The sequence below is a fragment of the Scyliorhinus canicula genome, chromosome 2 (assembly GCF_902713615.1).
Source record: "Scyliorhinus canicula chromosome 2, sScyCan1.1, whole genome shotgun sequence".
In the NCBI taxonomy this organism is placed as follows: domain Eukaryota; kingdom Metazoa; phylum Chordata; class Chondrichthyes; order Carcharhiniformes; family Scyliorhinidae; genus Scyliorhinus; species Scyliorhinus canicula.
Window position 1 is genome coordinate 96812618 of NC_052147.1, and position 25391 is coordinate 96838008.

The 25391-nt window shown below is 47.5% G+C and overlaps 1 protein-coding gene across 8 annotated transcripts in view; it reads left to right on the forward strand.

Moving 5' to 3' along the window:
• rad51b (RAD51 paralog B) overlaps window positions 1-25391 on the forward strand; it is a 745951-nt gene that overhangs the window by 615796 nt on the left and 104764 nt on the right. The window lies entirely within an intron of this gene.

Consider the following 25391-nt stretch of genomic DNA (forward strand, 5'->3'; position numbering starts at 1 on the left):
CGCAGTGAGACAGCGGTGCTAACCACTGCACCACCGTGCTGCCCGCAGTGTAACTTGATGGTGAAAATCAGAGTCCTAAATACGGTCAACTTGAGCTGAACTCTGGGAAGTTCATAAGGGCCACAGCAAAGGTTTTTTTTGATCAGAATTTGTATTGCCAGCAGCCAAACGTCATTACAGAGCAGGACAGAAGGAGCAATTCACATTGCCGACTCTCAGTATGACATGAATATTTGGGTAGGTTGCATTAAATACACACTCACTGTTTTGCAGGCCTGCTTTAAATTAACATCGCTTAGCAATGCATCCCTTCCCCTACATATCTCATTGGCTCCTGCAAGCCTTTTGGAGGTATTTTAATGTTTCAATGTTCAATATACTGTAATTTTCTTCCCCACCCCCACTTCCTCCAAAACTATGGACAAATGGCCCATTTTGTGTCTAATCTCTCCTCGATATGAGCACCACCGTCAACTGGTTGGCTGTGAGTGTGCCTAAAGGATGATTCTCACTGATAGATTACAGCTGCCCATGGACAGGGACAAGGTCATCAATATTTTCCAGCTTTCTCCACGAGAGACTGAGAGGAATGGGAAAATCTGATTGCACGAACCATGCAGAAACTTCAGAGAAACCCGGCCTCTCTCTACATCTTGCCTTTGATAACCCAATGCAAATTCACACAATAATGGCCTCCTGTAGAATTTAATTATCCCCAAACACTAATTAACTTAATTTTCTCTCCTTGAGCAAGGCCAGTTCATGGAATCCCAGAATGAAACAGCACAGAAGGAAGCCCTTTGGGCCATCACACCTGTGTTGTCTCTTCGAAGGAGCTATCCAATTAATCCCACTCACTTGCTCTTTTCTGCAGAATTGTGAACGTTTTAAAGATTTATCCTTTCATGTATTCCAGATCATAACCACTCGCTGTACAGAAAATGTCTCCTCATATCACCTCTGGTTCTTTTGCTAATTACCTTAAATCTGAGCCCTCTAGTTACTGATCTTCCTGTCATAGTTTCTGTTTATGTACTCTTGACAAAACTTCTCAAATTTCTTCCAATAGTCCCCTCCCAGATCTTGGTGAGATATGTGGCTGGATTCTCCGCTGCCGGTAACAGATTCCCGATGTGATAGAGAATCCAGCGTTGGGGTTAAAACACCCGCTGATCCTGTCCCCCAGCTGGCAGCGACATCGAGGTTCCCACCCCGCGCTAGCTGGAGGATGCAAATAGGTCAAAGTAGGTTCCCTATTAACAAGCTGGACACCAAATTCTCCATGCCTCCGTGATTCTCTAGGTCTAGATTCACGTGGCCGTGGATTAGTATTTGCCAGGGTGGCCCTGACGCAGTGGACCTCGGTGATCAAAGAAAGTAAGTACTTAAGTTAGGTGCTCCCAAAGTCCATCAGAGGGCCCCCTCCTCCCACAATGCAAATCCTTCCCACTTTAGCTCCCCACTAGACCCCCCACCAGATCCTATACCAGAGACCCCCATTAGAGGCCCCACCAGAGACCCCTCACCAGAGTTTGGGCAGCATAGTAGCACAAGTGGATAGCACTGTGGCTTCACAGCACCAAAGTCCCAGGTTCGATTTTCCTGCTGGGTCAGAGTCTGCACGTTCTCCCCGTGTCTACATGGATTTCCTCCGGGTGCTCCGGTTTCCTCCCACTGTCCAAAGACGTGCAGGTTAGGTAGATTGACCATGATAAATTGCCCTTAGTGACCAAAAAGGTTAGGAGGAGTTACTGGGTTATGGGGATAGGGTGGAAGTGAGGGCTTACGTGGGTCGGTGCAGACTCGATGGGCCGAATGTCCTCCTGCTGCTCTATGTTCTAGATGCCCCATCAGTGACCCCCCTCACAACAGAGAATCCGCCAAAACAAGGGACCCCCCCCCCCCCCCCATAGCAGAGAACTCCACAGAGCAGGGAACCCCCCCCCCCCCTTAACAGGGAACACCACACAGCAGAGAACCCATCCTCCCCCTCCATCAGACACCCCTGCCTGAAAGCTAAAGAGCAGTCCAGGAAGAAACAGTGGACAAAATCACTGATTTTCACTCATCTGTGCATCACACCTGTTGCCTCAGACCTGATGTCTGGAAAGCAGCAGCCCTATCTTATTAGACAGCCAAAACCACATCACAGGGCTTTAAACCCCTTCAGATTCTATGATCTCCAAGGCTTCTATTCACTTCAAAGAGAAATAGCTTTTAGTACGTTGTAATTGACAGTTTCCAGACAGCCAGATGTCTGGATTGTTTATTTTCATTTCCCTTCATGCTTGTATGGATCTCCAGTAGCCTGCTGTGAAACTAACTGCAATGTTTATAAATATCTAGGTGTTAAGTGCTTTCAGTTCCTCTTTTTCTCAGCAGAAAGCACTGAACTGCTTTTGATGTGGCCGTGGGCTGTCAATCATAGCTAGATGTTTGGGGGTTACATTTCCCGGGTGGGGAATGGAGAGGATGCCCCTACTTGTTGGGAGGGTCAGCATTTGCTTTGCATGGTGGGAGGGGGCCTGCTGCTGGACCTGGCTCACAATGGCGGCCCAACAGTGCAATTTGCGACGGAATTCCATGCGCCCCCCACCATGCATACATTTGCATAGCAAGGGACATTGAATCGCTTCTGGCCTCTAATCTCAGCATTAGTCTCCCAAACAGTGGTTAGCATCGCTGCCTCGCAGCGCCAGGCTCCCAGGTTCAATTCCGGCCTCGGGTGACTGTGTGGAGTTTATACGTTCTCCCTGTGTCTGTGTGGGTTTCTTCCGGGTGCTCCGGTTCCCTCCCACAGTACAAAGATGTGCAGGTTAGGTGGGTTGGCCATGCTAAATTGCCTCTTAGTGTCCAAAAGGTTAGGTGGGGTTCCTGGGTTACCGGGATAGGATGGAGGTGTGGGCCTAGGTAAGGTGCTCTTCCAGATAGTCGGTGCAGACTAAATGGGCTGAATGGCCTCTTTCTGCACTGTAGGGATTCTAAGAATGAATGAACTATGTAAATGAACGGAGACTCCAGCCCATGGTGTCAGCCATTGCCCAATGGGCAGTACTCTCGCTTTTGACTCAAGCGGTTGGGAGCTTAAGTCCTACTCCAGAGACGAGCCCATAAACTAGGCGCTCATTCCAATGCAGAGTACTATGGGAATGCTACACTGATTTAAGTGCAGTCTTTCAGATGAGGTGTTATTCTGAGGTCCCAGCTGGCCTTTCAGATAGACATATTACCCTGTGGTTATCTCCCCAGTTTTCTCACCAATATTAGCACAGGGCTAAATCGCTGGCTTTTAAAGCAGACCAAGGCAGGCCAGCAGCTCGGGTTCAATTCCCGTACCAGCCTCCCCGAACAGGTGCCGGAATGTGGCGACTAGGGGCTTTTCACAGTAACTTCATTTGAAGCCTACTTGTGACAATAAGCGATTTTCATTTCATTTTTTATTTACCCTGTAACCAACACCTCAGCAATAAAAAAAAACAGTAATCTGTTCACTATCACATTGCTATTTGTGGGACCATGCAGTACATAAATTGGCTGCATCATTTCCCACATTACAACACTGACTACCCTGCCAAGGACCGCACAAAGCACTTCCTGGGCAACGGAGCACTCCCTCAATACTGCAGTGAAGCACCTACTCAGCACTACACTGTAGTGTCAGCTTCAAGGTGAGACTTGAGCCCACAAGCTTGTGACTTGAAGGTGAACGTACTGTCCACAGGAATCATGGCTGACACCTTGTCCTATACCGGGCTCTCCGCATTATGAGTTGTATCCCTGTAGTCCCATGGAGGTTTTAGTTAATCATTTACTTGGCAGTTATAATACGGGACAATAATTTCCTGTTTTGTAAAGGAGGCAGATAATATTTGGCAGCTCATACACCCTGAGTAAATCCATGCATGATCCCGAGTATAAAATTCCAGCATCTCCTTCTTATTAACTCTTGCTTCACAGGCGCCTCTTTCCAAGAATAATATTTTCTGGCAAATCAGTAATGAATATATATGGCATCATCTAGAAATTACCATAAAATCCAGACCAGAACTCGCATCTTAACCTTTCTGGTTGCAGCATATTGATTACTGCAACTCATAAAGGGAAAATCACAACCAGAATATGGGTGATTCCCTTCAAATATGGGTGTTTCTCTTGGGGTGGCATGGTGGCACAATGCTGAGCATTTCTGGGTTTCTTCCGGGTGCTCCAGTTTCCTCCCACAGTCCAAAGATGTGTAGGTTCGGTGGGTTGGCCATGATAAAATTGCCCCAGGGATATGCGGGTTAGGTGGGGTTACAGGAATGAGGTGGGGGTGTGGGCCTAGATAGAGTAGCTCCTTCATATGGCCAGTGCAGACCCGATGGCCTGAATTGTCTCCTTCTGCACTGCAGGAATTCTATTCTATTTTATGACAAACAAACTCACACTAGTTAACCCCGATATTTAATACACCCCAAGCGCGTTTTCTTCTGAAAGAACAGGGACTGGATTCTCTGCCCCGCCGTGCCACATTTCTGTTTCAGCACACCAGCGGGATGCTCCGTTATGCCGACTGGTGAATGGGGTTGCCCATTGTGGAGCAGTCCCACGCCATCGGGAAGCCCCCGGGCTGCTGGCAAAACGGAGATTCCCAACGGCGGAGAATCCAGCCCCAGATTCTTATTGGTTTACATTTTCACAATGCCCTTCACACTCTACCTTCCATTTCTTCTCTCAAGCAGCCACTCTTAATGAGCCCAGACAATGAATGTCACTAGGCTATCAGTAATAGAATGCAAATCTTCGCCTCACCTACAGTGCAGACATACAAATCTTCTCGCATGCTTTACTACATAGGCAATCCCCTTTGCTCTTCCAGCTACATATACTACATACAACTACATACAGCTACATACACTGATTTACTACATAGGAAATCCCCTTTGCTCGTCCAGCTACATACACTACATACAACTACATACAGCTACATACAGCTGTACACTGATTTACTACATAGGCAATCCCCTTTGCTTGTACAGCTACATGCCCTCTGCTTCCTGATTCGCGGTACTAAAACATTAGCTGAGATTCTCCATGGTGGAGTGGCCTGCTGACATTTCATGGCCCGGATTCTCCCGCTTGTAGTGGGGATCCCAATGCGGCGGAGAATCGGGCATCAGGGATAAAAACCGACGCCGATCTGTTTCCGATGCTCCGGCCGCCTGCTGGCAACGGGATTGGGGTTCACACCGGGGAGAATGCAAATGGATGCAAGATGTCTTAATGACCCATTTGCATCTACCTAGTGTGCCGAGCATCATAATCTCCAGGCACCCGCGATTTTCCAGGCCCTCGGGGCTGGACATCATGTGGGCGTGGAATACAACAGGTATGGGTAAACGTGGTCCTGACGTGGGGGACCTCGCCGTGGGGGTATCCCTTAAAAGGGTTGCCCCCAAGGTCCACCCTCACCCCCACAATGCCAGACATGCCCACCCCATCCCCAGCAGATCCCCAAGCCCACATGAGATCCCCTAAATATAGAGAGCCCCCCAAGACACTCCTGAATAGGGAGCCCCCACAGAGACCCTCTAAATAGGGAGACCCCCCACAGCGATCCCCTGGGACCAACCCCTGAGATCCCCAGAATAGGAGGATCGCCACAAAGCTCCCAAATTAAAGGAACCCCCGAGGGACACCCTAACTAAAGGACCCCCCCCCCCCCCCCAACACGTGCACACACACACGTGCGCACGCACACATCCCAGAAAAGAGACCCATGTCTGGAAGCTACAGAGCAGTCCAGACAGGAGCAGTGAAAACAATTGCTGTTGTAACAATCACCTAGAAATCCGCCTGCTGCCTCAGACAGAGGAAGCATCACATGTCCATTCCTGGAAGGAGAAAAGCAGTGGCCTGTGTATTAACCCTTCAGATCCTTTAACTGCAAACCATTTATTTATTTCTCATAGTGGCCTGTGATTAACAGCTTCCACACACACAGGTATGAGCCTTGCTTCATTCATCTTCCTACACAGATGAATAACTCTGAAGTACTGTAACTACAATGTTTATAAACATCAGCCACTTCAAAGAGAGTTAAATACATTCCAATCACCCCCTTTCATGCTCAAGTGATTTTGAAGTGCTGCACTGGAAATTGACAGCACTTAACTCCATCTCTGTCGCGTAGAAGTTCAGGGCAATTGTCACCTTGATGGCCACTGGGAGCAGGTGTCCTTCCCCCATACCCCCCATGGTGCCAGGTCCGTCATGATCTGGCAGGTATGTCTCACTGTTTCCCTGCTCAGCCGGTGTCTTTGGCATGACCAGACCGGCAGGTCCTTGAATAACAGGTGGTGCCAGTCCACACGAGGCTTCATGCGGCGCCTCCTTGGCATCTCCTCCTCCTCGGCCTGTAGGGCGGCTGGCTCTCCATCCTGGGTGGTTGCCTCCTGTCCATCTGCCAAGGGTACTGTCGGTTAGTGCTGCCCTGCCAGCGGTGCACTCCACGGCCCCCACACTGTGGGCCCGTAGGGGCTACAGTGGGTGTTGCCCTGCCAGGGTGGGCCGTCTGATGCCCCGCTGGCAGGTGGTGGATGGGTGGGGGGAGGTTATAGTGGAGGATGGGGTGCCGGGGTGGAGACACCAATACGGCCGGTGTCACTCCGCAGACCCAGGGGCCAAGGTTGGTGATCAGTGGGATGTGCAGCAAGATGACTGCCTTGCATGGTCTGTAATTGTTGGATTTTAGAAGGATGAAGGGGGATCTTATTGAAACTTACAGGATACTGTGAGGCCTGGATAGAGTGGACGTGTAAAGGATGTTTCTACGCGTAGGAAAAACTAGAAGCAGAGGACACAATGTCAAGCTGAAGGCATGATCCTTTAAAACAAGATGAGGAGGAATTTCGTCAGCCAGAGAGTGGTGAATATGTGGAACACTTTGCCGCAGATTTTGAATGATTTAGTTGAACCTGCCTCCAGCACATTCTTAGGCAGAGCATTCCAGACTTTAAAATAAAAGCAAAACACTGCAAATGCTGGAAATCTGAAATAAAAACAAAAAATGCTGGAAAAACTCAACATGCCTGACAGCATCTGTGGAGAGAGAAACAGAGTTTAAGGGCCAGAGTTTTCTGGTCATTCTGGCCAGCGAGATCTTCTGGTCTCACCAACAGCAAACCTCTGCCAGGGGTTTCACAGCGGCGAGGGGTGCATAGAATAGGAATTTCCATTGATAACGGTGAGATGAGACGATCCCGCCACCGGCCAATGGTGGGTTGCCTCCACCACTGCAATATACACTGCAGGGGCCCTGCCCAAAAATTTGAGTCCAACATGACTCTTCTTTGGAACTCACCGTAATCATTTGTTGCATGGGAAAGATTTCCCTCATGTTGATTTTGCAAAGAGCTCCGGTTTATACCCATTCTCCCAAACACATAATTTGCTTGTAGGAATGGCAGATGGAGACAAGTGACCTCTGCCGCAGCTCCTCGGAACTTAGGACGAGGAGTAGGCCATTTAGCTCCTCGAGCCTGTCCTGTCATTCAGTGAGATCATGGCTGACCTATAGCTTAACTCCATAAACTGTCTGGAATCCTTATTTCTTAATACTCTTGCCGAACAAAAATCTACTGATCTCAGACCTAAAGTTATTCATGGAGCTAGCATATGCTGCTTTTTGTGGGTGAGAGTTCCATATTTCTTAACCACCCTTAATTTGGAGATGTGACTTTCCTGAAAAGCATGGCTCTTTTAACATTATGCTCTCTTGGCCTTGGATCCCCAACCAGCAGAAAGGATCTCTCTCTATCTACCCTAGCAATTCCTTTCAAAAACTCCTCAAATCAATTTCAGGGAATAGAAATCTATTTTATGTGATGCCTCATCATAATTTAACACTTATAGCCAGGTTTACATTCTGGTCTATCTGGGCCTTCACATCTAATATATCCTCTCTAAGGTACAGTGCTCAATACTGTGCACAATACTCCAGATGTGATTCAGCCAAGGCTTTGTATAGCTGCAGCAAAGCATCTTCACCTTTCCATTCCAGCCATTGAGTTATAAAGGCTAATATTCCAATAACACTCTAGCCTTGCTGTCTCCATCTCTTTAACCGAGACTGGTGATCTGTGATCCCCACTGTTAACTGAGCCTATGTAGTTCCCCATGAATGTGGATCTTGGATGGTTGAAAGAGTAATGGCCCTCAGCTAATTGTCAATTTGTGTCTGCTTGAAACTGCACTGAAAGGGAAAAGGGACCTAGCAGCAAAATTTCAAATGAGAGAGCGAGGCTTGATTATAACTCGGCTGAGCCCTGTCAAAGTAGTGAAAAATGAAATGCAGCTTTCATTGTTAAGCGGTGCAGAAGAATGCGGGGGCCTAATGGAACTGGGAACCAACACTGCTACAGAAGTAGAGGGAACAATGACCTCCCTGTTTGCCTCTTGGAGCAGGGTCCCTGAAGAGAAAGCTGCAGGGTGCAGGAAGCCGTGAGCCTATGGGAAAGTTTCGGCACTTCGAAACTGAAAACAGTCTTTGGCCTTTGGTCTGCCCTCTTTCTTTCACCCTCTCCGTGTCCTTGTTTTACATCTTGTTGCCTCTGAACCAGTGGCCGCTGGCAAGGTTCACTGTCTTATCAAGAGGCAGCACAGATTAGAAAGCGAACAGGGACGGGGGAGGGGGAAGAATTGGAGGCACCCTTCTTAATTCTTTCTCTTCATCACGGGACTGGCAATTGCGAGCCATGTTTCAGCATGCTGTTTCCCAAAAGATTCAGCAGGAACAAAAAGGTTCAGGACAACAGAATGGGTTCAAAAGAAAAGCAGAGCACGGGGATCAAGAGAGAACTTCAGAGTCATTTTAACAGAAATATTAACAAAAATTCAATCAAATAAGGAATTGAAAGGACCTCTGAACCTCCCCAATAATAAATGGTGAACAGAAGCCCCCTTTAACATCCAGCCTTTACTCCAAACTTTCCCTCACTCCCCCAACTATCCCTTGGCTTTTCCTCCAACTGCTTTGTCCGCCACCTGTTCCTGGCAAGACATTTCTATACTTCTACCCCTGCTCCTTCATCAAGTGCTGTGTAATGCCAAGAGTCAATCCCCCAATAGAGCTTAGACACCAAAGAAATAAATCCCCATTTTCACCTAAACTGGCCTCGGCTTTATCGTTTGGCACTTTAAACATCGCCGTTGTGTTGTTGAGCACAGTGGGACAGTGTGGCAGGTAGCCCAGCCTGTCAGAACCAGTTACTTTACTGGATTTCTGGGCTAATAACTAGAGTTGCCAACACTCCAGGATTGGCCCAGAGTCTCCAGGAATTGAAGGTTACACAGCTCTGTGCAACCCTGGAAAAAAAATCATAGGGACATTGAAAAAGATTGTTTCTTTTTTTTTCATTTTCTTTGAACATTTCTCTTTACTGAATATTAAAAATATGCTGGGGGGCGGGGGGGGCTGTGTGGCTGTCATCGAGCATCATCCAATTGGGTCTTAGGCTTTTTTCCTTTCCAATTGGTATCAGGAGGTAGTGCATCACAAGGATGGATGTGTTGACCAACAGAAGGCCTGAGCTTGGGTCAATTCATGTGGTGAAACCTCCAGGAATACATTTAATCATAATCGCAATCTTACTACTAACCCAGAAAATTTAAGTTCAAATCCCATCATTCCCACTTCAGAAATTGAATGGACTTTAAAAAGAATCTCGAGATGAACTTTATGCTTCGAAGAGAACATGAACAGCCTTGAAATTTTGTATTTGTTCTCCAAATATGGGCATGGCTGGCATTTGTTGCTCTGAGGAGGAGGTGATGATGGTGACTTCCCTCTTGAAGAACTATAATTTGTCACTTGCTAGACCTCTTCTAGATGGCAGTTAAAAGCCATCCATGTACTTCATACATAAGTCAGACTGCGTAAGGATGGCAACTTTCCTTCCCCAAAGGACATTATTCAACCAGTTGAGCTTTATGATATAACACCAATCCGGGGCCTCACGGTAGCATGGTGGTTAGCATCAATGCTTCACAGCTCCAGGGTCCCAGGTTCGATTCCCGGCTGGGTCACTGTCTGTGTGGAGTCTGCACGTCCTCCCCGTGTGTGCGTGGGTTTCCTCCGGGTGCTCCGGTTTCCTCCCACAGTCCAAAGATGTGCGGGTTAGGTGGATTGGCCATGCTAAATTGCCCGTAGTGTAAGGTTAATGGGGATTGTTGGGTTACGGGTATACGGGTTTCGTGGGTTTAAGTAGGGTGATCATTGCTCGGCACAACATCGAGGGCCGAAGGGCCTGTTCTGTGCTGTACTGTTCTATGTTCTATGTTCTATGACTGTTTTATGTTTTGTTGATGCCAGCTTTTCATAAACAGATTAGTTTTATAAATCTGAATTCAATTTTTCAAACTGGCCAGGATTTGAACTTGCATTTTACTGGATCAGTAATCCTGTAACAGAAATGCTACACTACCACAGCCTCCACCTCAGCCCTTCCAGCTGGTCTTCCAGGAAACACTGGGATCTTGTTATGTTGTATATGTTCAGGCAGCCCCAGTACACACACACACATCTAGGAGGCCCAGTTGAGTGGCGGCACGAAGATCAACAGCAGTCAGGAAGGGCCTATTTAAAATAAATAATGCAAAGTCCACACTGGCATTCTCCAAACTAAACCCAGCAGTTTGATTTAAATGTATTCATCAGCTACACGAGATTAGGGCAAAAGTTGGCCATCTTAGCAAGTGTACTACAACACAGAAGACCTCCTGCAAGCACAAAGTACATTTGAGCTTTGATAAAAGCAACACCTATAGCAAGGAGGTTCCCGGGACTAGGATGGGGGACATGAATGAAAGTTAAAAAGGTGAGTCAAAGAATCGTGCAGGAGAGATCGAGGTTACTTGGATATCATTTTTTGCCAGCTCTTTACGATCTAATTAGTCCCCTTCTCTGCTTTTTCCCATCATCCTCCAAATTTTTCCTTCATAGTGCTTATCCAATTTCCTTTTGAAAGTTACTGAACAATCTGCTTCCGTCACCTTTCCAGACAGGACATTCAGGTGATAATCTTTTGCTGCATTGAAAAAAAAATCCTCACATCCCCCATCTGCTTCTTATGGGCTTTTCACAGTAACTTCATTGAAGCCTACTTGTGACAATAAGCGATTATTATTATGCTTCTGTTGCCAATTACAGGATACCTTCAATCTGTGTCCTCTAGTTACTGACCCTCCTGCCATAGCTTCTCCCTATTTACTCTCGCAAAAGTGTTTCTTACAGTATTCTCCTCTATGCTGAAGATGCTGCCTCTTGCAAGGATATGGTGGCTCAGTGGATATCACTCTCTCTCATGTGTCAGAAGGTCGTGTGTTCCAAACTCCACTCCAAAATCCTAAGTGCAAAAATCTGTTCTCACACTCCAATTTAGCACTGAGGGTGTGCTGCATTGTCTTTCGAATGAGATGTTAATCTGATGGTTTTTCGGTCCATGACAGCCAGAGAAAATCACAGGGCACTATTTAGAAGAAGAGCCAAATCTTTCTCCACATGTCCTGGTCACTATTTACCCCTCAACTAATATCACTGACAGAAAACACATTGGACGCGATTCTCTTGCTGCGTTGTGTTCGGGAGAATCCCAGAAGAGCCTTCCCGCGGGCCTCCCGATAGGCTCCATGCCTCACAGGATTTACCCAAGTCCTGTGAGACGTCGGAACACAGCCCAAAAGGGGGGGACCAAATAACATTTGCGGAAGTAGGTCTTAAACCTACTTAAGACCTACCTGCCTCCCACGATTCTCCGGCCTCCCCAGGGAGGCTGCTGCCAGGCTCCTTTCAGCACTGGTCCACAAAAACATGGACCAGGTGGAATGACACCCGCGGGGTCTCCCAGGCCATTGGAGACCCCTGGGTGGTCAGGGTCAGTGCAGGGTGGACCCCTGTGTTATGTTCTTGTCGGATAGCCTGATTTATATCACAAGAACAGTTGTAGCGAAAGCTATAAATGATGTATTAACATTAACTGTGGGTCAAATATATATAAAACAACAGATGAATAGCAGTGTGAACATACACAGCAACCTCACTCCCAACTCCCTTGTCAGTCTGAGGTCAGCTGACTCTGACATTCACACGTATACTAATGAGACTCCTAGTAGTCAGTCGGTGAATTACAACACAAGCATGATATCACTACATCCCCTTTCCTTTGAAGGAATAAGTTAATACATTATCATCAGTATATTTACATGTGATGCCATTAGCCTCTGATGTCATTAGCCTCTGAGTCTAACAGTATTAACGTTTTTCTTTAACATTTTTAAAACTGGTTAACAAATATATATATATTTATACATATAAACAGCAAGCATATTATGTACAAATAATCCAAATCTACAAATTGAGTCGATCAGCTTTTCTTCTGACTCTGGTTGATCTTCTCAAAGTTTGACCTTGCTACTCAGAACCTGTAGATTTAATGTTCTCCATGACATTCTCATGCTCAGGAACTGCTGAACTGTCTGACACTGCAACTGACATCAGATTCGTCATCCATCACGTTGTTGAGAAAGTGGTCTCTGGTTTTCAAGAGCACGTAACAATTTTTTCTTAAAACCAAACCTTTCTCTGTCTGTACTTCGAGAAACGAGGTGCTACTTCTTCAAGTACAATGGCTTTTCTCAACCAATTGCCTGAATCTTCTATTCTCACAATGTCATCACTACTCATAGGTGGTAAAGTTCTAGACACTCTATCACAGAACTGCTTTTATTTCGCTTTAACGTTTTGTATTTCCTGCAATACCACTGCATTCTCCTCCTGGAAGTGTGGTACGCAACCTTCTATTCATGAGTAATTCTGCTGGCGATCTACCATGTGACAGTGGTAAAGGTCTGTAACTCAATAGTGCAAAATATGGATCAGATTGGCTGTCCATTGCCTTCTTCAACAATTACTTGATGATACGTACACCTTTTCGGCTTTTCCATTGGCTTGTGGGTACAATGGACTTGATGTTTAGGGGCTGTTTAGCACACTGGGCTAAATCGGTGGCTTTGAAAGCAGACCAAGCAGGCCAGCAGCACGGTTCGATTCCCGTAACAGCCTCCCCGAACAGGCGCCGGAATGTGGCGACTAGGGGCTTTTCACAGTAACTTCATTTGAAGCCTACTCGTGACAATAAGCGATTTTCATTTCATTTCATTTCATGTGACATGATTGAAATCATGCGTGACTGCGAAGTGTTTCCACACTTTACGGCTAAAACAAGGACCGTTGTCATTCACGATGACTTGAGGAATTCCGTGTCTAGCAAAAATTTACTTGGTATGCAGTATTTCACTGCTTGCAGTTATGCTTGACAGTGGTGCCACTTCAGGACAGTTTGTAAAATAGCCCATTATAATTAAGTCATCTTTCCCTCATAGGTGAAAGAGATCCATAGCTACTTTTTGCCATGGTGCATTAGGTAAATCAGATATTTTTATAGGTTCTCCTGTTTGCTAGCAACAATGTGTCTGGCATGTGTCACAACAACTGTCCATCCTGTCAATATCCTGGTTTATACCTGGCCAGTAAACAGAGTCACGAGCTCTCCGTTTACACTTCTCAATCCCGAGATGTCCGTCATGTATCCTCTTAAGTATATCCTTGCAAAGAGATTGAGGTATAACTATAGTGTTCAAATGAAGTACCACTCCATTAATGATACTGAGTTCAGATCTTGTACTGTAGAACTCCATATATTGACCTCTGGGCCAGTGTGAGTTGATGTTCCTTACTGCCTCTTGAAGAGTTTGATCCTTCCTGATCACTTTTTGGATCTCACGTAGTTTTGTATCTAATACTGGTAGTAGTGTGGAAATAATATTGACATGCAGATCTACGATCGGCACAGGCTTGGATGCCGAAGGCCCTGCTGTTCCTGCGCTGTACTTCTTTGTTCTTAATTTATCTTCAGCAATTTCACTACTAATATTTTGTAACGCCGTTCTCGATAATGCATCTGCTAAGAACAAATATTTGCCTGGTGTGTAGATGAGATTGAAATCATAGCATTGTAACTTCATCATCCATTCTGAATGCACGGAGACATTAGGTTGAGATTCTTGTTGATGATGTTAACCAAAGGACGATGATCTGTCTCAACTGTGAATGTTGGAAGCCCATACACGTAGCCGTGGAATTTCTCCAAGCCTACAACTAAATCCAGGCATTCTTTTTCGATTTGAGCGGACCTCTACTCTGTTGTCGTCATGGATCGTGACGCATATGCGACTAGTTTCCATTCGTCAAGAAAAACTGTTCCTGGACAATCTTTTGACGCATCTGTTGACACTTTTAATCCGCTTGGATGGGTCAAAAAAATGTGAGAACTGGCCTGGTGGTTAGTGAAGTCTTGAGCTTCTTCCACTCTTGCTCATATTGCTCAGTCCAAGTGAAATCCGTTGTCTTGTGCAGGAGATCATGTAGATGTGTTGTTTTTGCTGACAGGCTTGGACTGAATTTCCCTATAAAATTGATCATGCCCATCATTCTTAAGATGGCTTTCTTGTTGTGTGGTTTTGGCACGTTGAGAATTGCTTGGATTTTGCCCTTGTCAGGTTCAATGCCACGCGATGAGAGCTTGTCCCTAGGAATGTGACTTCAGTTACTCAAATTGTCACTTTTGCTTCTTGAGCTTCAGCCCATTTCTCCAGAAGCTTGTTAAAACTTTAAGCAACCACATATTGTGCTCTTCTATGGTTGAACCACAAACGATTATATCATCCATGCACTCACATACACCTTTGCCGCCTTTGATTTTGTGCTCCATGGCACAGTGAAAAATTTCTGATGTTGAAAATATGGCAAACGACATTCTCAGAAAGCAATACAGTCCAAATTTAATGCATATTAAAAGTGCAGTAGTTTGTAATTTGTTCCTCTAGCTTTAGCTAGGTAGCATTGTAGCATTGTGGATAGCACAATGGCTTCACAGCTCCAGGGTCCCAGGTTTGATTCCGGCTTGGGTCACTGTCTGTGCGGAGTCTGCACATCCTCCCCGTGTGTGCGTGGGTTTACTCCGGGTGCTCCGGTTTCCTCCCACAGTCCAAAGACGTGCAGGTTAGGTGGATTGGCCATGATAAATTGCCCTTAGTGTCCAAAATTGCCCTTGGTGTTGGGTGGGGTTATTGGGATAGGGTGGAGGTGTTGACCTTGGCTACGGTGCTCTTTCCAAGAGCCGGTGCAGACTCGATGGGCCGAATGGCCTCCTCCTGCACTGTAAATTCTATGATCTATGATTAGCTGCCAGAAACCTTGAGATGCGTGAAGTTTCATAAAGAACTGTACACCAGCCATGTCAGATGTGATTTCCTCACGCTTTGGTATTTGGTAGTGTTCTCTTTTGATATTCCTGTTAAGATCTTTAGGATCCATGCGTATGCGAATATCGCCATTCTTTTTCTTTACACAAACCATGGAGTTTACCCAATCGGTAGGTTCTTCTATCTTTCTGATTTAATTTTGTCATTCTGTCTAGCTCCTTTTTGAGGTGATCCCGAAGAGGTGCAGGTACCCTTCTTGGTGCATCACAGGTTTTGCATCCTCTTTGAGTTGTATATTGCAGATGAATGGTAGTTCACCAAAACCTGCGAGGCAGCGTGGTAGCATAGTGGTTAGCACTACCGCTCCAGGGTCCCAGTTTCGATTCCCGGCTTGGGTCACTGTCTGAGCGGAGTCTGCACGTTCTCCCCGTGTGTGCGTGGGTTTCCTCCGGGTGCTCCGGTTTCCTCCCACAGTCCAAAGATGTGCAGGTTAGGTGGATTGGCCATGCTAAATTGCCCTTAGTGTCCAAAATTGCCCTTAGTGTTGGGTGGGGTTACTGGGTTATGGGGATAGGGTGGAGGTGTGGGCTTGGATAGGGTGCTCTTTCCAAGAGCCGGTGCAGACTTGATGGGCCGAATGGCTTCCTTCTGCACTGTAACTTCTATGACATCACTGAAAGTGCAGACAATTTTCTCAGAATTGGGGTACTGCTCGTGTGTGGATGCTATATTCCAACTGTACTAGACCTAATTCCTCACAGGCCTGGTCACCTAAAAAATAAATCCAAGCCCTCGGAAACAATACAGAATGGGACGGAATAAACTGTGTTCTTCACCACTACCCTCAGGTCACAAGCACTATAACATTTAATGCTTGAACCATTATAAATTCTCAAGAGATATTTTGTGATATCTTCTAATTTGCTGAATTTGAGATTTTAAAAAAATCAGCCATGCTGATTAAATTGGCTTTGGCACCAGTGTCTAACTTCAATTGGACCACTGTCCCGTTCACCTCAAGTGATAGCAGCCATTTTTCCTCACCAACCCTATTTATTTTAAATGGAGCATCAGTTTTGCATTTTTTTAAGTGCTGGAGAATTTTTGATGTCTCCAAAAAATTATTCTTTGCTGTTATTACTCCAACAAACAATGATGTTTCATCACTGGAGACTGTCTTCCACTGTGCTGACTGATCTGCAGTTGAGCTTAGAGTAACAATTCTGAGCAAAGTGGTTTGTCCCTTTGCACCTGGAACAAAATTTGTCAAATGCTAGACACTGCCTTAATTTGTGCCTTTGACCACATCTTTGACACAGAAATACTTTGTCCTGATCTTTAACCTGTTTGTTGTTGTGCGAGGAGCTGCAGGAACTTTCCCGCCTTTTTTTGGGAAAAGGGTGACAACCAGGAGTGCTTTCCTCCAAGAAGACGCCGCCATTACTGAGAAACATTTTAGAATGCTGTGCTGCTTGACAAATCTTAACTGTTTGTTCCAAGGACATCTCCGATTCCCTTAGCAATCATTCCCTCAGCTTATTTTTATTCACACCAAACACAATTTGGTCCTGAATCATGGAAGATTCCACCGTAAAAAAATTACAGTAGCTTTTAACTTTAAATCAGTGATGAAATGATCTATGGACTCTTCTGTAAACGTGATCTAAACACATAGCTTTCATAAATTTCATCCTTTCTGGGGGTGCAATGTTCATCAAATCTTCAAATTACTTTGTTGAAATTTCTACTATCTTCATTGTTTGCAAATTTAAACGTATTAAACACAGCAATTGCTTTGGGCCCTGCCACTGTTAGGAGCATTGCTACCTTATACAAATCTGATTCATCTTCTAAACACACGCCAGTTGCTGTCCACATTACCATGACATCTGAGACTCATTGGTGGCTTCAATGACTCAATGTTATTTATTCTTGCAATCTGCAAAATCTTCAAATCTCTGTGGACCTCATGGCAGGCTTACTCAGTGTTAATACCATCCAGCCCTGGTACCATGTTATGTTCTTGTCAGGTGGCCTATTTCTATTACAAGAACACTTGTAGCTAAAGTTATAAACAATTTATTAACATTATCTGTGGGTGAAATATATGCAAAACAACAGATGAATAGCAGTATGAGCATGCACAAGCCACTGTCTCTCTCACAGCTCCCTAGTCAGTCTAGGTTCACCGACTCTGACATGCACTTGTATGCTAATGGGACTCCTAGTGGCCAGTCAGTGAATTACAGCACATCCATGATAGCACTACACCCAGGCTTCCCCCGGAATGCAGGCACCTTGTCACTGCCACCTTAGCATTGCCAAGGTGCCTGGATGGCACTGCCAAGCTGGCAGGAGCAATGCCTGGCAATGCAAGGGTGCTTGTGTACCAGGGTGGCACAGTCACGGGTCAGAGGCCGAGGGGGGCCATGCCCATGAAATAAGGGTGGAGGGGGTTTGAAGGGTGGGAGTGTGCGGGGCAGGTAAGTAGGGGCCTCTGGGAGGTTGGGGGTGACAGGTGGGGGTCCTGGAAGGGAGGTGGTGCTGAAAAGTGGCTTGGGGAGGCCTGAAGAGGGGGACCCCACAGCAGGGTATCCTCACTTGGGGGGTGAGGTAGAGTGCCCATATATGTGTGGGGGACCCACAAGCTCACTTAGAGATCGGGCACCCTTTCAAAATGGTGGCCCGATCTCTGAGTTCAGCTCCCAGTGCCAAAAATATTCGAAGTGTGGGCTCAACGAATGAGAAACTCCCCAGGGCCCAGGAAAATGACTCTGGGCACAACACGGCCAGAGAATTCCGGGAAAGGCCTTCAGTGGACCTCCCTACAGGCTCTGTGCCTCGCGAAATTCACTGAAATCCCACAAGACGTCAGAGTCAGAACTCAACCCAAAATGGGCGGGACTGAATGACACTCGTGGATGTAGATTGTAAACCTACTTACTATCTACCTGCCCGAGATCCACCGGCCTCCCTCGATATTCCGGCCTCTCTTGGAGGCTGCAGCTGGGAAGCAATCAGTGCTGGTCCACACAATGTGGAACAGGCGGAACGCCACTCTGGGGGGCCTCCCATGCCATCAGATACCCCTGGATGGTAAGGATAACTGTAGGGTGGCTCCCTGGCCCAACCCCTGGAACATGGGCACCATGGGTCTGAAGGGTGGGGGAGTGCAGGGCAGATAAGTAGGGACCTTGGGGGGGATGAGGGTGGGGGTCCTGGAAGGACAAGGTGCTGTAAGGAGGCTTGGGGGGGGGCCTGAAGAGGGGTTCCCCCAGGACCCCATAGCGGGGTGTCCCCATTTGGGCTGTGTGGGGTAGTGTCCACGTGTGTGGCGGTTGACATTGCCCACGGGTGGGAGGTGTGGGGGACCCACAAGCTCACTGAGATCGGGGCACCCGTTCAAAATGGCAGCCCGATCTCTGAGTTCTGCTCCCTAGAGCTGAAAAAAATTCTAAGGGTGTGATCTTCCAGCCACGCTGCGCCGCAAAAGCAATTCGCCACGGCGCAGTGTGGCCGGTGAAAGCCGGGAGACCCCACTCCTGGGATCCACCTGGCTCAAAATGCGTTGAATCTTGTGAGATGTTACAAGGAGATTCCCTCCCAAAATGGGATTCCCGAGGTACCTAAGGCTTTGGGATTCAACCCCTTTGCTTTGGGGTGTCGGAGGAGCGCCATTTGGTACTGGTCCCCGCAAACGGAGACCAGACAGAACAGCACTCGTGGGGGGTCTGCAAGTGGAACGGAGGCCTCCTGCTGCATGCCCTTTGGGCAGGGTGGTGCCCTGGCACTGCTGGTGCCACCTGGATAGCCTGGCAGTGCCATCGTGCCATTTTTTGCACACGTGCGATTGGGCCGGGGTTGCCCACCATGGGTGTTGGGGGGGGGTGCGGGGGAGGGGGGGGGGGGGGGGGGGGGTGCGGGGGAGGTTGGTGCATTCGGGCTGGGAGGAGGGCGGGGATCGGGACACCATTTAAAAATGGCGTCTCGATCTCTCACTACAACGGGAAGTTCCGATGAGCGGAGCTCCCCGGTGTAAAAAAACAGGGCTATGTGTCGCCTTGGCCGTGGGTTCCCCGTTTTGGCCCCTTATTCATCTGCGAGTGCCAGGAAACACGCAGCTAAACGCGCTTGCTTGGCGACTTTTTTCCCTTTTGGGAAGATCACGCCCCAAGTGTAGGCTAAACCAGTGAGAAACTCCCCAGGGCACAGAAAAGTGACTGTCATTGAATAGTAGTGGGGAACTCGCTGAAAACCCGCCACAAATTAACTTAGAAATCTTTGGGGAGAATGGTGCCCTTATGTGTCATTGAATAGCGGTGGGGAACTTGCCAGCAGAGCTGGCGGGAAACTTCCTGAAAAACCTTCCGCAAATGAACTTAGAAATGTTTTCCGAGCATCGCGCCCATTATCTACTCCTTATCACATTGCTGCTGTTTGTGGCATCTTGCTGCCCATAAATTAGCTGTGGCAAATCATACAACACAGAACGAGGCATTTACCCCATTGTGCCTGTGATAGCTCTTTGAAAGAGTTATCCAATTAGTTGCCACTCGTTTACTCTTTCCAAATAGCTCTACAATGATCTCGTTTTCAAATATTTGAGTTAAATCCCAGCTTTGGAAATAGTTAACAAAATAGTTGAAGAGCTTTTGAGGAGTGGAATGGACGGGAGGTAAAGAGAACAGAGGTGCAATTCAGACTTTGCTTGTTAATCACAATTTAGGAGTGTGGTTAAAGCAGGGTTGCAGACCAGAAGGTGTCAGCTGTCATTGTGTGTTGTGTGGATACAGCTGAGATGCTCTTTACTGTTACCTGATCCAAAGGGTAGAATGTGTTTTTGAGCTCCAGCAGCCATGGAACATGAGAAGAGGAGGCTTGTGTGAAAGTAGCTTTCCCATATGGGGCACATTACTTTGATACTAATTACAGGGCCTGCTAGTCCACAGGCTTAAAGCAGGTTGAAATTGCCCATTATCCCAATTAGTGTAATGAACAGTCAAAAATGGCCCAGCAAGACTGTTTACATCCTTCCAAATGCCTTTAATTGACTCCAGTCATCTACTGAGCCCCTAAAGCTTCCTTAAGATGGGCCTAAGATCTAGAATTTCCTCCCTTAACATTTCCCTCCTCCTTTTGAGATGCATCTTAAAGCCAAGTTTCTAAACTAAGAGTTTGGTCATCTGTCCTGATATCTCTTTGTGTGACTTGGTGCCAAATTATATTTGATAATGCAAGGTGCCATGGGACATTTTACTTTATGAAAAGTGCTATATAAATGCCAATTTTTTTGTTTTGTGATAGCTAAGGGTCTGAAGTATGGGATTCTTCAGAGTAAAATACGTTTTTGTGTGACGTGGACAGGGATTGTTAGTCCGCTTGAAATTGTTACCTTCCTTTAACTGAAGACATTGATTCTCGCTGACATTCCACTCAACAGTTGCTGCCGTCGGTCAAATCTTGGGCGCGATGCTCCGAAATGGAGACAAAGTCCCGACGCCAGAGTGAAAACCGGAGTTCGCTCCCAGCCCCCAATTCTCCCGCCCCCGGGGGGCTAGGAGCGGCGTTGCGTATCTTACGTGCGCTGGGCCTTGGCGCCACGTAAAAAGCGGCACCGCGTACATGAAGTCACCCACGCATACGCGGTTGCCGTCCTCCCCGAAGCCGCCCCGCAAGAAGATGGCGGATGGATCTTGCGGGGCGGTGGAGGAAAGGAGGTCCTCCTTTAGAGAGGTCGGCCCGCCGATCGGTGGGCCCCGATCGCGGGCCAGACCCCATCGGAGGCCCCCCTCCGGTGCAGGAACCCCCCCCCCTCCACCCCACAGTCCGCCCCCCAGCGTTCCTGCGCAGTTCCCGCCGGCAGTGAGCAATGTCAACAGTGCTGGCAGAAACCTGTTGTGTTGGGGCGGCCACTCGGCCCATCCGGGCCGGAGAATCGCCGCTCGCCTTTTGCACTGGTTTGGGGGGGCTGGGGCGGCGTGGCGGGACTCGCATGGTGCCCCGGCGACTTTCCCACCCGGTGTGGGGGAGGGGGGGGGGGGGCGGGGAGAATTCCGCCTCTTGGCTCTCACTGCAATCCTGAGGCCTGTTCCAGAAAATGAACTGTTCAACTCTGATCTCTTCCACAGTCAAACCGCTTGCGGACACTCATAGAACATAGATAGAACATAGAACGATACAGCGCAGTACAGGCCCTTCGGCCCACGATGTTGCACCGACATGGGAAGTCAAAAACTAAAGGCCATCTAACCTACACTATGCCATTATCATCCATATGCTTATCCAATAAACTTTTAAATGCCCTCAATGTTGGCGAGTTCACTACTGTTGCAGGTAGGGCATTCCACGGCCTCACCACTCTTTGCGTAAAAAACGTACCTCTGACATCTGTCCTATATCTATTACCCCTCAATTTAAGGCTATGTCCCCTCGTGCTAGCCACCTCCATCCGCGGGAGAAGGCTCTCACTGTCCACCCTATCTAACCCTCTGATCATTTTGTATGCCTCTATTAAGTCACCTCTTAACCTTCTTCTCTCTAACGAGAACAACCTCAAGTCCATCAGCCTTTCCGCATAAGATTTTCCCTCCATACCAGGCAACATCCTGGTAAATCTCCTCTGCACCCGTTCCGAAGCTTCCACGTCCTTCCTATAATGAGGCGACCAGAACTGTACGCAATACTCCAAATGCGGCTGTACCAGAGTTTTGTACAGCTGCAACATGACCTCATGGCTCCGGTACTCAATCCCTCTACCAATAAAGGCCAACACACCATAGGCCTTCTTCACAACCCTATCAACCTGGGTGGCAACTTTCAGGGATCTATGTACATGGACACCGAGATCCCTCTGCTCATCCACACTGCCAAGAATTTTACCATTAGCCAAATATTCCGCATTCCTGTTTTTCTTTCCAAAGTGAATCACCTCACACTTCTCTACATTAAACTCCATTTGCCACCTCTCAGCTCAGCTCTGCAGCTTATCTATGTCCCTCTGTAACCTGCAACATCCTTCCACACTGTCTACAACTCCACCAACTTTAGTGTCGTCTGCAAATTTACTCACCCAACCTTCTGTGCCCTCCCCTAGGTCATTTATAAAAATGACAAACAGCAACGGCCCCAGAACAGATCCTTGTGGTACGCCACTCGTAACTGAACTCCATTCTGAACATTTGCCATCAACTACCACTCTCTGTCTTCTTTCAACTAGCCAATTTCTGATCCACATCTCTAAATCACCCTCAATCCCCAGCCTCCGTATTTTCTGCAATAGCCGACCGTGGGGAACCTTATCAAACGCTTTACTGAAATCCATATACACCACATCAACTGCTCTAACCTCATCTACCTGTTCAGTCACCTTCTCAAAGAACTCGATAAGGTTTGTGAGGCATGACCTACCCTTCACAAAACCATGCTGACTATCCCTAATCATATTATTCCTATCTAGATGATTATAAATCGTATCTCTTATAATCCTCTCCAAGACTTTACCCACAACAGACGTGAGGCTCACCGGCCTATAGTTACCGGGGTTATCTCTACTCCCCTTCTTGAACAAAGGGACCACATTTGCTACCCTCCAGTCCTCTGGCACTATTCCTGTAGCCAATGATGACATAAAAATCAAAGCCAAAGGCTCAGCAATCTCTTCCCTGGCTTCCCAGAGAATCCTAGGATAAATCCCATCAGGCCCCGGGGACTTATCTATTTTCACCTTGTCATTATCCATTAGATCATAAAAGGGAGGAGCAGAAGTAGACCATTCAGCCCATCAAGTCTGCTCTGCCATTCAATGAGATCATGACTGATCTGATATGATAATCCCCAACTCCATTGCCCTATTTTGACCCCATATCCCATGGTTTCCTGACTGATTAAAAATCTATCTCAGCCTTGAACATACTTAATAACCCAGCCTCTATAGCGCTGCAGTAAATAATTCCACAGATTCACTACCTTCTGAGAGAAGAAATCCCTCCTAATCTGTGTCTTAAATGGGTGACCCCTTACTTTGAGATTATGCCCTCTGGTCCTAGACTCTCCTACACTGTCAAGCCCACTGAGAATCCAACATGGCTCAGTAAGATTGTCTCTCATTCTTCTAAACTCCAATAAGTACTGGCCCAACCTTCTCAACCTCTCATAAGAAAATCTCCTCCATACCCAGGATCAGCTGAGTGAACCTTCTCTGGACTGCACTCAATGCCAGTATATCTCCCCTTAGTTAACTGTTCACAGTATTCCAGGTGTGGCCAAATTGGTGCCTTGCATAGTTTTAGCAAGACTTCCCTATTTTTATACGCCATTCGCTTCGAAATAAAGGCCAACATTCCATTTGCATTCCCAATTACCTCCTAAACTTGCATGCTAACTACCCTGACATTGCCCATCAAGAATGGTCATTTGTACATGATATTGGAGGATGACCTGTGCCTCTTGAACCACACCCCAGCAAGAGGCTGGCATGAGTACAGACAAATAAGGGTGGTCTAATAGAGCTGTTTGATGATTAAATCGAATTCCCAGAATCACAGCATTGTTATGGCGCAGAAGGAAGTCATTTGGCACCAGTTCTCCAAATGAGCATTGTGGCTCAGTGCCATTCCCCTGCCTTTTCCCAATGCTGCTTTGTTTCAGGGGTCAGTTGGCTGGACAGCTGGTTTGTGACGCGGATCGATGCCAACAGTGTTGGTTCAATTGCCGCACCGGCTGAGGTTATTCATGAAGGCCTCGCCTTCACAACCTTGCCCCTCACCTGAGGTTTGGTGACCCACAAGTTTAAACACCATGAGTCAGTTATCAAAGGGGAGAGCAACCTATAGTCCTCTGGGACTGTGGTGACTTTTTTTGCACATTGTTTCGATTCAAGTAACTGCCCCCTCAAGGGCAATAAATGCTGGCACAGCCTGCGAAGCCCATGTCCCGTGAACGAATAAATAAATAATGACGGACAGCGTGTGCCGCAGAAGGCTCTGCCTTAATAAAGAGATGGAAGTGGAGACAGCTGCTCCCGGTGCCCGTCAAAGTCACTGCAGCCCTGAACTTTCCAAAGCCTTGGGATCATTTCAGAGCTCGAGCGGGGACCTGTGTGGCATCTCGCAGGCCACAACCCACAGGTGTATCTGACAAGTCACGGATACCCTGTTTTCCTATGGGATAACTACATCAAATTTAACATGGACCAAACCCGACGTGATGCACGGGCAGCAGGATTCTCTGCCATTGTTGGGATGCCACAGGTCCAGGGGGTGGTGGATGGCACGCATGTAGCCCTGCGTTCATCGGGCCATTTGGAGTGCCCTACGTTAACAGAAAGGGGTTCCACTTCCTCAACATACAACTCACCCGATTCACTTAGGACGTGGCCTGGTCCATCGCCCCCCCACCCCCATCTTGCACCCTCATCTCCCAATCCCCCACGGTATGTGTTACATCATTCCAGGGTGCTGTGATTGTGTCGGCACTGCCAGTAGGTCATTGCCGAGGGTAGGGGGGTGCTGATAACCCACAGAGAGCTGAGTGCCAATGCTCCTCAATCCATGCCATAGTCTGACCGCTGCCTGTCTGCTGAGTGCTTGCTATTGAGATTAAAATGAATGCAAATTAGCTGTGATCGGTTTCTAGCCCTTCCTGGGTGAGATCTTCATCACACCAGCTGGAGCGGGCCGGGAGAATCAGAAACTGTGTTGTACCCACCGCAAATCCCTTTTTGGGCTGTCTGCAATTCTCCCAACATAGCGGGATTTGCGCCGGGTCCAACGTGGCCAGAGAATCACCCCCGATGTCTCCTCTTTTGGGCTTTGCTTGACTAAGAGAGAAGGCTATATTGTGGAAGTGCAGAGAGGTCTCAAAAAAAGTGACAGAGTTTGAATACACAAGTTGGATGCACGGGGGCGGGGGGGGGGGGGGGGGGGGGGGGGGGGGGCGGCACGGTAACAGTGGTTAGCACAGTTGCTTCATAGCTCCAGGGCCCCAGGTTCGATTCCCGGCTTGAGTCACTGTCTGTGCGGAGTTTGCACTTTCTCCCTGTGTCTGCGTGGGTTTCTTCCGGGTGCTCCGGTTTCCTCCCACAAGTCCAAAAA